The sequence below is a fragment of the Pan troglodytes genome, chromosome 3 (genome assembly GCF_028858775.2).
Source record: "Pan troglodytes isolate AG18354 chromosome 3, NHGRI_mPanTro3-v2.0_pri, whole genome shotgun sequence".
Taxonomy (NCBI): domain Eukaryota; kingdom Metazoa; phylum Chordata; class Mammalia; order Primates; family Hominidae; genus Pan; species Pan troglodytes.
Window position 1 is genome coordinate 44,318,203 of NC_072401.2, and position 13,907 is coordinate 44,332,109.

Sequence of the window (13,907 nt, forward strand, 5' to 3'; positions counted from 1 at the left end):
CTTCTTGCTTGTTTTGATTTAATGATTTTGTTAACAAGCCAAAAAAAAAAAAAAAAAAAAAGAAAAGAGAGAGAGAAAATAGAAAATGACTGACTGAATGAAATGGAACAGGAGTTTTTAACCTGAACTCATATAAAATGCATCCTTCTATTCCCTAGGCTAAAGTAGTTGTTTAATCTTTTATGTATTCATGGTAGGTAGAAAACTGAGGATGGGGCCACAAACTGAGGATGGGGCCTATAGAGGCTGAGAAAGGCAAGGAAACAGTCTTTCTGAAGCCTGCAGTTCTGTTGTCAACTTGATTTTAGAACTTCTGACCTCCAGAACTGTAAGGTAGTAAACCTGTATTGTTCAAAGCCACAATATTTCTGGTAAGTTATTATAGCAACAATAGGCAGGAAAGTAAAACAGTATCCATGAACTCCTTTTACATTCTTCAGAAATATGTCTGCTTATTTCCCTTCACCATAAGATTTTCAAGAGCATCAGTCTTCCTACACCTGTTGATATGGTTTTGTTGTGTCCCCACCCAAATCTCATCTTGAGTTGTAATAATCCCCATGTATCAAGAGTGAGGCCAATTGGAGATAACTGAAACATGGGGACAATTTCCCCCATACTGTTTTCATGATAGTGAATAAGTCTCACAAGATCTGATGGTTTTATAAATGGGAGTTCCTCTGCACAAGCCCTCTTGCCTGCTGCCATGTAAGATGTGCCTTTGCTTCTCCTTTGCCTTCCACCATGATTATGAGGCCTCCTCAGCCATGTGGAAGTGTGAGTCCATTAAACCTCTTTCCTTTATAAATTACCCAGTCTTGGGTATGTCTTTATTAGCAGCATGAGAACAGATTAATACACCTGTAAATTAGAATTTCAGTGTGGATCAAGCTTTCCTCAAAAAGAGATTTTACAATGTAAGCTAGATCTTGTTTCCACCTACTTATTATTTGTTTTAAATTTTACTCTGTCTTTGCAGATATAGCATGTAAATTTATATTAATTTCTAATGTATATTCTAGAATTATTTTGGAACTATCAAAGCTATTATAAACAAATGAATTTCTTAACTAGAAAACAGAATAACACATGGTCCAGCTCAACAAAGTCACATGCAAAAAACAGATGTGGGCCTGGGCATGGTGGATCACACCTGGAATCCCTGTACTTTGGGAGGCCAAGGGAGGTGGATAGCTTGAGTCCAAAAGTTGAACACAGCCTGGGCAACATGGCAAAACCCCATCTCTACAAAAAACACAAAAAAATAGCTGGGCATGGTGGCACAATGTCATAGTCCCAGCTACTTCAGAGGCTGAGATGGGAGGGCTGCGTGAGCCCAGAAAGTGAAGGTTGTGGTGAACTATGGTCATGCCACTGCACCCCAGCCTGGGCAACAGAGCAAGAGCCTGTCTCCAAAACAAAAACAGAAGAAAACCAAATGTGACTCCGAGTATCTTGAAGAAATATAAAGACTATCCCTATTGATTAATTAGGAAGGTAATCCTGGCAACATCATATAGACACCTTTATATTACAAACTTACGGAGTTTATTCATAAACACTAATCTTGTCCTAGCATGTTCCCCCTCAGGATAGCTGCTAAAATTTCACCAAACCTTTTCTTTTTTTTAAATGATATCTCTTTAAAATTATTTTAAATTGATCTGTAATATATATACATATTCTCAGGGTACATGTGATTTGATACACTCATATAATCAAATGAAGGTAAATGGAATATCCAACACCTTAAATATCTATATTTTATTGATATTAGGAACACTTGAATTTTGCTCTTCTGGCTATTTTGAAATGTTAACTATAGTCACCCTACTGCTCTATCTAACACCAGGACTTATTCCTTCCACCTAATGCATATTGGTACCCATTCATCAACCTCTCTTTATCTGCTCTGATATGGTTTGGCTCTACGTCCCCACCCAAATCTCATATTGAATTGTAATTCCAATGTGCTGGGGGAGTGACCTGGTGGGAGGTGACTGAGTCCTGGGGGCAAGACTTCTCCCTTGTTATTCTCGTGATAGAGCTCTCAGGAGATCTGGCTGTTTGATAAATGTGTGGTGCTTTCCCCCACTTTCCCCTCGCCTCTCCTGCCACCTTGTGAAGGAGGTGCTTGCTTCTCCTTCCACCATGATTGTAAGTTTCCTGAGGACTTCCCAGCCATGCAGAACTGTGAGTCAATTAAACATATTTTCTTTAAAAATTACCCAGTCTCAGGTAGTTCTTTACAGCAGTGAATCTACTCTCTGTCTTCACCCAATGTTTTCTACTCACTTGACTTTCTTTACTTACTCTCATCCCAGTTCCAGCCTGTCTCCAGACCCAAAGAGAGTTCATCACCCCTTGACTGAATAGAGCCTCTGGACTTCAGCTTCCAGTGGTTAGCAGCACCACCTCACTCCAGGATAGCTGCAGGACCAGGCAGCTCTGTGCTCCCTTCTGTGTTTTATCTGATGGCATTTAAAAATTACATAAGATAATAATAGAGAATAATATCCTCACCCCATTAATGTGTCACACAACAATATTTTGGTCAACAACAGACCGCATATACACTGTGGTCCCATAAGATTATAATGGATCTGAAAAAATTCCTGTTGCTTAGTGATGTCTTAATGACCCTGTGTAGGCCCAGGCTAACAAGTGTGTTTTGGTCTTACTTTTTAACAAAAAAAATTTTAACGGCAAAAAACAATCAAAATAAAAAATAAATAAATAAATAAATAGAAAAAAACTTCTAGAATAAAGATATACAGAAGGAAAATATTTTTGTGTACAACGTCTTTGTGCTTTTGATGCCTGTTTAGGGTAGTTGTCCAGGTTCTTGGCGTTTTTAACAGAGAATTGAACAAAACACACAAACAAAGCAAGGCAGTGAAGGCAGGGATTTAAACAAAGTACACTCCATAAGGAAGGAAAGGCCTTGAGCAAGCAGCTCAAGAGCATTGATTACAGAATTTTCTGGGGTTTAAATACCCTCTATAGGTTTCCCACTGGTTCGTTCTGTGCAAATCAGTCTGATTGGTTGCAGGTGGGAACCGGTTGGAGGTACTTTCGTTTTCAACTGCCACGCAGAAAAAGGAGGGTTGCAACTGCCACGCAGCAACTGCCACACAGAAAAAGGAGGCGTTGCAGCTGCCATGCAGCAACTGCCACACAGAAGAAGGAGGGACTGCGACTGCCATGCAGCAACTGCCACACAGAAAAAGGAGGGGTTGCAACTGCCACATAGCAACTGCCACGCAGAAAAAGGAGGCGTTGCAACTGCCATGCAGAAAAAGGAGGGGTTGCAACTGCCACGCAGCAACTGCCACGCAGCAACTGCCACGCAGCAACTGCCACGCAGAAAAAGGAGGCGTTGCAACTGCCACGCAGAAAAAAGAGGGGCTGCAACTGCCACGCAGCAACTGCCACGCAGAAAAACGAGGGGTTGCAACTGCCACGCAGCAACTGCCACATAGAAAAAGGAGGCGTTGCAGCTGCCATGCAGCAACTGCCACGCAGAAGAAGGAGGGACTGCGACTGCCATGCAGCAACTGCCACACAGAAAAAGGAGGGGTTGCAACTGCCACGCAGCAACTGCCACGCAGAAAAAGGAGGGGTTGAAAAGGGAGTAGCTTCTGATATTCAGTCAGTACGAATCGGCCTTAGGGTCCCTGCCTCAAGACCCTATTCTCCTGTCTCACTTTTAGCTAAGGGTTATTACAAAAGAGTCAGAAAGTTAAGACAAAATATGAAAGTTTATAAAGTAAAAAGAGTTACAGTGAGCTAAGTATAACTTATTGAAAACATTTTTTTAATTTAGTGTAGCCTAACTGTGTTTATACAGTCTACAGTAGTATACAGTAATATCCTAGACCTCCACATTCCCTCACCACTCACTCACTCACTCACCGACTCACTCAGAGCAACATCCAGTCCTGGAAGCTCCATTCACAGTAAGTACCTTATACAGGTGTACCATTTTTACATCTTTTATAGTGTATTTCTACTGTGCCTTTTCTATATTTAAATTTATTTAAATACAAAATATTACGCGTTAAAATTGCCTATAGGATTCAGCACAGTAACGTGCTGTACAGACTTGTAGCTAAGTAGCAATAGGCTCTGCCATATAGAAGGTGCAGTAGGGTATACCATCTAGGTTTGTGTAAGTACACTCCTTGATGTTGGTACAACAATGAAATCACCTAGCTGTGCATTTCTCAGAATGTATCCCCACTGTCAAGTGATACATGACTGTATATTAATATGAAGATGAAACCTAGCTATGTAAAGAGATTTTTTTACATGTGCATTTGTCTTCATCTGTTCCCAAAGCTCCCCTAAAATGCAGTGAAGATATTTTTTAAATTATAAACCCACTAACACAAAGAAAAGAACAATAGCAATAACATTTTAAATCTAGAAAAAAAGGAAAATTTCTTAGTGGTTGACAGAAACTTAAATCCTAGGCCAGTTTTGGGAAAATTAGAAAAAAATCAAAGGAACATAATATATAACTCAAAACCTGCAAATTGCTCAGAATTCAAGAAGTCAGATATTTCTGGAAATAGGAGAGATGGTGGATCTAAAAAGAAATTTGATTGATGTTTGTTTAAGAAATAAACTAACATTCATAATGATTTTAGAAAAGATGAAATGAATGATGTGGGGACATCTGAGTAATATAAGAAAATTAGATTCATAAGTTAGAAAATATAAGAAGTTGAATTCATAAGTTACAGCTAATAGCAGATAAACTCCAAGCAAATAAATATTTCAATGTAAAAGTAGACTTATAAAAGCAATGAAATAGAAAAATATTTCATAGCAGTGGTGAAGAAGACCACTTTATGACACAAAATTCAAAACTCATAAAATATGCATTAAGTATGAATACATAAAGTTTTTTAATTGCATAAGGAAATAAAAATACCATAAGTAAAATCAGAAGACAAAGGACAAATAGGAAAAAATGTAAACGACATCATGAACAAAAATTAATTTACCCAATGCATATTTTTAAAAAACTAAACACTGATTAATAACTAAATAGAAAATAAAATTTGGTGAAAGACATGAACAATTTGTAGAATAATCAAGAATCATAGAATATGATACAAAAATTTCTCGATATAAAATAGTTTTCATTCATCATAAGAGAAATTTTGTTTATTAAAGATATGCCTAGATGTCATTATTTTCCTGCCTCTTAAATTGACAAAATCAAAAGCTTAATATGGCATGCAGCTTTGGAACTATCTCTCAAAATTGCAAATGTATATAACATTTGACCTAGAAATTACACTATTGAGAATTTTCCTACAGCATATTTGCCCATGCATTAAACAGCTTAAAAGCAGGGTTATTTATTGCAATATTATTTTCAGAACAAGAGATGAGAGTTAATCAAGTGTTCATGAAGAGAGGACTCGTTAAGTAAATGATTGTATATAAAAAAAGAAATTTCCTATGTACTGACACCAAAAAAGACATGCAAATTTCATTAAGTGCAAAAAGCAAGAAAGCAGTCTCCCTTCTGTGTATAAAAGGAGAAACATGCATTTTAATTTGTATAAAAATCTCTGCAGAATTTATAAAATCACCTATTTTGAGAGTTGAAGACTGGATACATGTGGGAGAAGTGAAGAAGTAATGACTTTTTATGGTAAAACATTCTGTATTGTTAATTTTCTAAAATGAATATATATATATAAAAAAATTATCCAAAAGAATGGAAGAAAGGAATCATCAGGAAACCAGTAAGAGATATTTGAAAGGTATGTATGCATGTACATGTCCTCTCACACATACACCCATGTCAAACAAATAAATACATACCCTCACCCACATCAAGGAAATAAATTATACAAATACATATATTTTTAAATATCAAAAATAAAAAAACAAGTAAAGCAACAAAATATGAGAGGTATAAGATGGAAAATAAAAAATCATCAAATATTTCAAGACATCATCCTAAAAGCATTCCAGATGGAAAATTCTCTTAAAGCACCCAACACAATGTGAATGAAAATATATCCATCTCAAGGCATATTATCCTCAAATTTCAGAATACTATGAAAATTATATGCTTCCTAAAAGAATGAAAAACAAAATAAAAAGTAAACCAGTATTATTGAGGGGATACATAATAAGAAAGACATTGGATTTATTAAAAATGACACCAAAGGTAGGATAAAAATTGTTTAAATGCCTTTTAATTTTGTGACGAATCTAGAATTCTATACCTAGCCATGTTTTCAATTAAATGTGAGGGTGGAGTAGGGACATTTTCAAACCTTACAACATTTTCTCAGGAAGCTATTGGAAGAGATGCTCAAAGAAGAAAAAATTACCATAATCCAATAAAGAAGAAGACCTGAGATCCAGGAAGCAGATTATCTGAACTGCAGAGAAAGTTCAGGAAAGTTCCCTCATTCATGATGATGGGAAATAACAGTAAATTCTGTACAGCAGTCTTGGACAACAACCAATCTAAACTGGCACAGTGCAGAGGCAATCAACAGAGAACATAATATTGGTAGAATGCCTGACGCTTTTGATTGTATTCACAGGAAACATAAACAATTGGAAGACAGTTTATGAATGAATTAGTGATAAGCATTTTTTTTTCAACTTTTATTTTAGATTCAAGGGTACATGTGCAGGTTTGGTGCCTGGGTATACTGGGTGATGCTGAGGTTTGTGTTACAAATGATCCCATCATCCAGGTACTGAGCATGGTATCCAGTAGTTAGTTTTTAACCCTCCTCCTGTCTCTCTCCTGGTGGTCCCCAGTTTCTACTGTTGCCATCTTTATGTCCATGAGTATACAATGTTTAGCTCCCACTTGTGAGAACATGCGTATTTGCCTATTTAATTATTTGTTTATTTGTTGAGACATAGTTTCACTCTCTAGCCCGATCTTGGCTCACTGCAACCTACATTTCCTGTGTTCAAGCGATTCTCTTGCCTCGGCCTCCCCAGTAGCTGAGATTACAGGCACCTACTACCATGCCTGACTAATTTTTGTATTTTAATAGAGATAGGGTTTCACCCTGTTGGCCAGGCTGGTTTCAAATTCCTGATCTCAAGCGATCCACTCACCTTGGCCTCCCAAACGGCTGGGATTACAGGCTTGAGCCACCGCGCCCAGCCACTATTTGCTTTTCTATTCCTGCATTAATTTGCTTAGGATAATAGCCCTCAACTTCATCCATTTTGCTGCAAAGAAAATAATTTTGTTCTTTTTTAGGGCTGCATAGTATTCCATGGTGTATATGTACCACATTTGTTTTATTTAATCCACTGTTGATGGACACCTGGGTTTATTCTATGTCTTTGCTACTACAAATAGGGCTGTGATGAACATGCAAAGGCATGTGTCTCCTTGAGATAAATATTTTAAAAATACAATAAAATAAACCAAAAAAAATTAATGTCAGGGCTAACATACAGTTATTAGAGAAAAAAATATTTTGTTATTATAGATAGACACTAGCTTTAACATAATAATAGTTATGTAAGTAGTCGAAGTTCATATGATCAAAATTACTATTTAGCTGTTTTAAAAGAATGCAGATATAAGAGATATACCATTAATGGTGAATAGTTCCAGTAAAAGCAAGCTAAGCTCTCTTTCATATTCCATAGAGGGAATTTAATAAGCCCTGAAACCGAAAGTTCAAGAAGGAAAAGTGCAAGTCCTACATGAATTGATCAGTGATTGCCTCTGGCAAGTATTGGTGTGAATGGGGAGGCAAAATTGCTAGTTTGGTTAATAAGCTATGTAACTGTTTGATAATTCTTCACTTGCATGTAAACTTTGGTACAAATAAAAGCTAATGAAAACAGAGAGAATTATTAAATCATCATAACATAAAGTTAACATTTTTCATCATTTTTCACTTGTTCAAAGATCATAAGAAATTTTCATCTTAATTTTCAAACATCAACTAATGTTTCTACTCTCCCTGAGTACCATAAAAAGCCTTCTGTGGACAGTCTAAGTGACAATGACACATTAGATTTGGCAAAAATTACTTTCAGATGTAAATCAATTTGAGAATGAACTGATGCTCTGAAACTAGAATTTACTTGTTGCTCAAATTTGCCCCAAAATAAAATAATTTTCAATCATAGGAGAATTCACAGGGCCCAGCTCTCCACTGGTGTTCCAATCTATTCTCTGACCTCTATGCTGTACACAAGAATCCTCAATGGTTTTTCTGGAACCCAAGACAGAAATAATATCCCAAATGATGCTTGCTCTAAGAATATCACTCACCCAGGGGGTTTACCACCTGCAACTTTCCCTTTTACCAGTTTTGCTACAGATTTTTATGAACTTAGTTCCCCAGTCACCAGGGCCACAGATGTTTGAAATACTTTTCTGTCTTTTTTTTAAGTGATAAACAACTGAATTCCTATTCACTTTTACTCCACGAGTGACTTTACAATACATTAAAAAAAGATAAACTGTCAGTATTCTTTTCTTTAAAAACTGTAAAATGCCTTTCCACTTATTTCTTATACTACATTGTCTCTCACATAATACGTTGATGCAATTTTGGATAATGTTTTAATGAAGAAGTTGACAGTCAGTAATGCACAGTAATTAAAATATGTAAAAATCTATATTCATAACACTACTTTGAATTTTAAACGTTTTCAGTGAAAACATGTCATATTGTAGACATGCTGAGAAAATTCTACATATTTATTTATCCAGTCCTCATCCAACAGATATCCCGATGGCAATAGAATGCAATTTGTGAAAAGGTTTATAAAATAAGTGGGTTTAACTGAAATTCAACTTTCATTAACTGTTGATTGAGTACTCTGTCACTATTTTAAGTATTAGAAATACAGTAGTAAACAAATTCTACCAAATTCTTGACCTCAGTTACTTTCCATTTCACTGGTATTACTTGATATTTTTAAAGATTACACATATAGGTCAATAGATCTCCATGAAACATAATAATAGTAAAAAAAAAAAAGGAGAAAAAAGAGGAAAGGGAAGGGAAATAAAGTATACAAGTCATGCATTATCTGTTCTAGTCAACGCAATAATTCATTTTCTATTGTTTTGACATCTGGGTGGTGGGGGGAACCCACAACTCGCATCCTTCATTGACTATGTTTGCAAAGTTTGGAGAGAAAATTTGCAGGGTCCCATTTTAGATGGCTAAGTCTGAGATGCCAATTAGACATGCCACAGGAGATGTAGAATAAGAGCTGAATATTTCAGTCTAGAATTCAGTAAAGGATTTCAACTGAAGATAAAATGTGGAAGTCATCAGCCTATAGATGATAAAGCACATAGCAATTCTGACATAGGTTATAATGAAATTTATAAATCTGAACACCACTGATTTCTCAATCCCCCTTCATCCTCTTCCTTTTTCTCTCCTTTGTCTCCTCTTCCTCCTTTTTCCTTATTTCTTTCTCCTCCTCGTTCTCCTTACACTCTTTCTTCTCCTCCTCCTCCTCCTGCTCTGCTTGGTGAGGAGATGGGACTGAGTTAAATTACAAGCATTTTCTTCATTTCTCTATCCTTTTCTTTATGGCACTTTAGTAAATGAGGCCTTGCTCCCCTCCCATAGGTATATGTGTATTGCTTATACTGTCGGCTTTGAAATACTACTAATATGCTCTACTCACCTTGCTTGCAGTCCATTTTAGATATTTGAATGTCACCAACTGTATCCTCTGTTTTTACCCACCTACCAAAACTTAAATAGAAGCACATATTGTTTTATTTCTTCAGAGACTGTCCAATCTAAGGTAAACTAGGCCAATCCATAAAGATGGGTCCAGATTTGAGACTCATGGACAGAGAGGACTTAGATTTGACTCATTGCTTTCACTTTGTGAAAGCCAATTCAAAGTGTCTACAGTTAAGAATAAAAAGAGAGGGCACACTGTCCCTCCATGGCCCTGATTTTTCCTCTGCGAGGCATGCCAGTAATTAGATGGTCTCCATATATGGCATGCAAGGAGAATTTGGTAAAATCAGAAGAGGCTGGAAATTTTTGGACCCTTTAAATTCAGATACTGAAGCATGTCGGCATTCAAAGACTCACCCTGTTACCATAGAAATAAATCCTTGTCTTACCAGTTACACATTTCTTTACTTAATTCTAACTGAACCATTAGGTTTATTGAATTTTTAGTACATAAAGCTCACCATAGCCTACTGTGTAGTAGAGATCAATTTACATTTTACTGAAGATTTCTAGAAGACACCATGGAAGGGTATTACTATACACAACATACAACTTCGCACAATGTCTCTCTTCTCAAGCTCCTGCTGCCATGTAACTCATAACGTCCCTTCCCGATTCACTGGCAATTTTTCCCATTTGCTACATAGAGTTGTTTAGGCTGTGCCCCACATCCATCTCACCACTCATCAAAGAGCTTTTCAGAGTATAACATCATGACAAAAGTGTCTGGGATAACAAATGATAGATAATATCTCCTGTAACTCAGTTGTTCAAAAAAAGATCACTGAGAGATGATAGTATGGATATACAAAGAAGTCTCCTATGGCCTTCAAGAGTACATCTCTAATGCTGTAAGATCCTTGTGTTTTAAAAACTTTCAAACAATCCAATTCATATATTGAAGCATTTAAGGAAAGACTAGAGACTATAGCGGTTCAGCACTTTGCAATGTGTGAAAAAAATTAAGCCATAATTTCTGCTTTTACATCTGTATTTTAAAAAATTATTACTCCTTTACTAACATTATGAGCATTTTATGAACATAACTTATCTCCATTGCCCTTCTCTTGGTCTGTTTCAGTTGATATATAACACACTACAAATTGCTAAAAGTAAGTTATTACAGTGAGCAATTTCTAATTATTTCCTCTGATTAAAACTTAGATATGTCAAGGAAGCTGATCCCACATGTTACTATTTGATGAGAAACTATGCTTTATAATTAATCTCTGCCATTTAAAAATATATATGAATTGGATTTTGCATTAATATCTGTGAAATGTTTTAATTTTATTTCTCATTTCTTTCTGATTTATTAAGGGATAAATTATCATAGCCAACATATATTAGAAAAAAATAAAATACTATTATGATTAATAAGAGTATTACATGTTCTACTTGTATAAGAGAAAACACTTGAACACCTGTCAGAAAAGTTTATAATCAGATGCAAATCTAACTTGTGTCTGCTATGTCTACAAACTTTCAGTTCCTTTACTTGTATTCTTTATATTTTTATCAATTTCTCAGTTATTAGTAGAAAAAATTTTACCCCATGCAGACTTTGTTATATATCAATGGTTTCCAAACTTTAAAAGCCAGAGGAATTGTTGAAACATATTGCTTGACCCATCAGCAAAATTTATAATTAAGTAAGTCTAAGGAAGAACCCAATAATTTGCATTTTTAATAAATTTTCAGGTGCCAGTGATGCTGCCAGCCAAGGGACTACATTTTGAGAACCACTACTATAAGTTTCTTAAAATCTAATACAATAAGTTTCTTCATTGTTTTTAATCAGGATATGATAAAACAATTATTAATCTTAAATATTAGTAGAGTAAACCAAAATGTATTTCTAATCAGATGTGTGACTTGCTCCTATTTTTTGCATAAAAAACAATTTACTATTTTTCTCTAATGTTTTGTCCTGCCACACTCTGCCACAAAGAGTTGTATCTTTCATTATTTTACAATGTCTGTGCCTGGCTTTCCATCTACAATGACATGCTTTGAAAGCAGAGTAACTTTTGGATGTTTTTAATGCATCTTAAGTAGCAACTTAGATGGTAATTTGGAGATATGGATTATTAGAGATTGTAATAGGCCATACCTTTCAAAAGCACACTTGTTGTCCAGCTGCTGGCAGAGCTCTTCAAAGACATTCTTTATCTCATCCCCTTCAGAGATCACCTCAGCTGCAAAGTCACCTGGTTCAAGATCATCCTCTTGCAGGGATAGCCCACATACCTTGAATGATAAAGGTAGAAGTATAAATGCCTGTCCATTTAATTTCAATGAGGAATAACTCTTGGGCCATTTTTAGCTCTCTAGTACACCCTGGGTTCAGTCAATGCTATTTTTCGTGCTTTCATCACAGCTTCAGTTCAGCCAAATTCTGCTGCTTTTCACTTCCTTCCATGAATTGTGAGCCTAAAGGCATTACCAAAACAAAACAAAACAAAAATCCACGCACTTTAAGAGTCAGCTTCCCTAACTGTTCCAAGTTAGAGAAACTAACTTGCAACAGAAGTAAAACAAGTGTATATACAATCCTACTGTGAGGAACTTTGGAGGAAAAAGGAAATAAAAGGTCACCGGAAAAAGAATGCATATACAAAAGAGAATGTGGAAGCACAAACTGAAAGAAGCCAGAGGCAAATTCTATGTAGTTGTGCCAGGGATACCGGAGGCAGCAACAACTAAGTGTCACTAGAAATGGTCATGGACATTCTATGTTAACCTAATCCAATAACAAAAACCATGTAATATAAATGAGTGTACACATTATCCATTGATATTTCTAGTGGGTATTGAAGTTGTACAACATATATGTTCTCATCATTTAGTTCTTATACATATATTTTCTAGATAAACTGAGAGTTTTGAAAATTATTACAATAAAATTAGCACTATTTGTCAAGTGAGTGAGTTCAAGTCATTAGATCCCTGAGTGCAGGAGGCTAAGAACATAGGCTACATTACAGTGACATTCAATTTTCTCTGCCTACTGGATATTGAGCATCAAATTTTGTTAGCAAAAGAGTAGGCTGAGTGTGAAAGCATGCAAAATTCTTATTACTGTGGGTTAGTAAAGCTGATAAATTAGGTGGTAGAAAAACAGCAACATCCGTACTTATTGAGAACAGAAGGTAATGCTCATTGAATAGACACACTTCAATAAGTTAAATCAAACTGATTTAACTGAGAGTCTACTCTCCCTTTTTCTTATAACTTTGGGCAAGTTATTCACCCTCTCTCTTTTTCACTTTTTTCAGCTGTGAAGGTGGAAACTTTTAGAAATGAACCTCTGTGTATCACTTTAACGTCTTTCAGTTTGTGGGACACAGCAAAAGTAGGACTGACAGAGACGTTCATAGCAATAAAAACTTACATAAAAATAAAAATATTTCAAATAATTTAACAATGAGCCTCAAGGAACTAGAAAAACAAGAACAAACCAAACCCTAAATTAGTAGGAGATAAATAATGAAGATCAGAGCAGAACTAAACAAAACAAAGATGTTAACAAAATACAAATAATGAATGAAACATAAGTAGTTTTTTTTAAAAAAAGTAAAAAAAAAAATTGATAAAACTGTAGATAGACTAACCAAGAAAAGGAAGAAAGAAGGCCCAAATAAACAAAATTGGAAATGAAAAAGGAGACATTACAACTGATATCACAGAAATGCAAAGATCAGCAAAGACTATTGTGAACCAACTATATGCTAAACAACTTGGAAAACCTAGAGAAAATGGATAAATTCCTGAAAACATACATCCTACCAAGTTTGTTTCAGAAATAAATAGAAAACCTGAAGAGACCAATAGTGAGTAACAAGATTGAATCAGTAATAAAAAGTCTACCAATAATGAAAAGCCCAGGACTGGATAAATTCACTGCCAAATTCTACCAACCATATACAGAAAAAGTAACACCTGTGCTCCTCAAATTATTCCAAAAACTAGAAGAGAAGGAAATTCTCCTTAACTCCTTTTATAAGGCCAGATTTACCCTGATACCAAAACCAGACAAGAACAAAAAAGTTAAAACAACAGTTCAATATCCCCGATGAATATAGATGCAAAAACCCTCAAAAAATACTAGCAAACAAAATTCAACAGCACATCAAAAAGGTAATACACCATATTCAAGTATAATTTATA

The 13,907-nt window shown here is 35.5% G+C and overlaps 2 long non-coding RNA genes across 3 annotated transcripts in view; one reads left to right on the forward strand and one right to left on the reverse strand.

The window, feature by feature from the left end:
* The window catches only part of LOC107974246 (uncharacterized), a 36,767-nt gene extending 33,652 nt beyond the window's left edge, over positions 1-3,115 (reverse strand). The window contains exon 1 of one of the 2 annotated variants that reach the window (XR_008547488.1): positions 2,314-3,115. This is a non-coding gene — a long non-coding RNA (uncharacterized LOC107974246). The remainder of the gene's footprint in view (positions 1-2,313) is intronic. The other variant, XR_001716864.3, reaches the window with a different exon arrangement.
* A 345-nt stretch (positions 3,116-3,460) lies between these two features.
* The window catches only part of LOC104006035 (uncharacterized), a 45,831-nt gene continuing 35,384 nt past the window's right edge, over positions 3,461-13,907 (forward strand). Inside the window, exon 1 of the long non-coding RNA XR_008547489.2 lies at positions 3,461-3,959. This is a non-coding gene — a long non-coding RNA (uncharacterized LOC104006035). The remainder of the gene's footprint in view (positions 3,960-13,907) is intronic.